Here is a 2,387-nt window from a genome sequence, read left to right as displayed (position 1 = left end):
AAAGAAGGGGCCAGGATAGAAGCCCAGAAATCATCCCTGAAGAAGAAGCAGCATTGGATCTCCCTGATAAGGAATTCAAAAGAATTATCTTTAGGTATCTTCAAAGGATTTGATCTTCAAACAGATCAAAGAAAACACTGACAATATCAAGGAAAACACTGACAAAATTAAGAAAAACACAGAAAAAAAATCTAGGAACAATTTAGGAAAACATTATAAGAAAAATTGATAAAATAAACAAAAATTAGAAATAATACAAAAACAACAAATGGAAGTCCAGAAGATTAATACTAAGATATCAGAAATAGATAACACATTGAATGAGAAAAGGAGAATAGAATCAATAGAAGACAGAATTAGTAGGACTGAAGACAAATATCTCAATACTACCTTGTTAAGGGATCAATCCAAAAAAAAGATGAAAACAAAATAAACAAAGCCTAACATTCATGTGGGACACCATCAAGAGGAATAACCTACATGTAATCTCAATTCCAGAACAGGAAGAGACAAAACTGCAGAGAAAATTGTCAAAGATTTGTTTGAAGATAATTTCTCTAATACGATAAAGGATGAGAATACATCAATTCAAGAAGTTCAATGAACCACAAAGGGGATAGACCCCAAGAGAAAATCACCAAGATATGTCATTATCAAACTCACCAAAACCAAAGACAGAGAAAGAATCCTGAAAGCAGCATGGAAAAGGAAAAGTTACCTACAAAGGGCAACCAATAAGAGTAAGCTCTGATTTCACAGCAGAAACCATGCAGACAAGAAGGCAATAGGATCATATATATAAAACCCTGAAAGAAAAAAATTTCCAACTGAGAAGTATTTACCCAGCAAAACTGTCCCTCAAATAAGATGGTGAAATTAGGACATTTCCAGATAAGCAGAAATTAAGGGAATTTGTTAAAACCAGATCAACATTACAAGAGATGCCAAATGGAGTCCTTTGGACAGAGAACCAACAACAAGCAACAACTGATGATTAGCCCATGTGATGACATAACACAGAAACTAACCCAGTTATACAAGTATCCAAAGTAAAATAAGCTTTCAAGACTGTAAACAAGGAACCAGAGACATCAATAGGTAAATGAGGACAGCAACAAACCAGAAAGAGGGAAAAAAATCATGTAGTTACAGAACTTCTAAATGACGAGGAAATCAAGACAATTGTGAGGTAGAAGAGACTGTTTTAAACTTTGGAAGAAGATAATAAATCACAGGGTAATCTCAAAGAAAAAATAATAAACCTTTGCATCAAAATAAAAAAGAGGACAAGCACAAATATTTAGCAAATATTAAAACATTAGCAATGAAGGAGATGATAACACAATTCATAAACAAAATGAGCTCACCACAGAAAATTATATGAACAAAGAAACTAGCAACATCATGAAAAAACACTTAACAAAATGACATCAAGAAATTCATACAAAAAAAAATTCACTGCCATCGAGTCAATTCTACCCATAGCGACCTCTCCTTGGGTTTCTGAGGCAGTATCTCTATGGAAGTAGATTGCCCAATCTTCCTTTTGAGGAGTGGCTGGTATTTGTCTATAATTACACTGAATGTAAATGGATTAAATGCACCACTCAAGAGATGGAGAGTTGCAGAATGGGTAAGAAAGCATGACCCACTACTATGCTGTCTACAAGAGCCTCACCTTAGACACAAAGACAAAAATAAACTAAAAATCAAAGGTTGAAAAAAGATATATCAAACAAATGGCAACCAAAAATAAGGGATAGGTGTGACAATATTCATTTCTGATAAAATAGACTTTAAGACAAAAACAATCATAAAAGACAAGAAAATACATTATATAATGATTAGAGGATCAGTTGAAGAAGTAAAATGATACAACCACTCTGGAAATCAGTATAGCGATTCCTTAATAAGTTGGAAAAAGAAATACCATTTGACCCAGAAATCCAATTACCGGGGATATCCAAAATAAGTGAGAGGCAGGACACAAATAGACATATACACACCCATGTTCATTGCAGCAATGAGATGGAAACAGTCTAAGTGCCCATCAACCAAGGACTAGATAACCAAACTATGGTACATACACACAATTGAATACTATACAAAACAACACATAACGTGGATGAACTTGGAGGGCATTTTACTCAGTGAAATAAGTCAATCAAAGAAGGACAAACATTGTATTAGTCCACTATTATAAAAATTCAAGGAAATGTTTATAAATGGAAGGAAACTTTCTTTGTTGGTTACCAGGGATGGGAGGGGAGTGGAGGTGTCCTGGGAATTTCCTATGGGTTTTGAAATTTCCCTTTGGACAGATTTGGAGAAACAAAAAAATCTGTCAGGGGTTCCCATTAGCAGCATGAGTTTTAATAAGAATAAGA

This window comes from Orycteropus afer, unplaced genomic scaffold, assembly GCF_000298275.1.
Source record: "Orycteropus afer afer isolate SDZICR_OR568_19922 unplaced genomic scaffold, OryAfe1.0 scaffold01076, whole genome shotgun sequence".
Taxonomy (NCBI): domain Eukaryota; kingdom Metazoa; phylum Chordata; class Mammalia; order Tubulidentata; family Orycteropodidae; genus Orycteropus; species Orycteropus afer.
The sequence above is the reverse complement of the archived record's forward strand: the minus strand, read 5'-3'. Positions refer to the sequence as shown.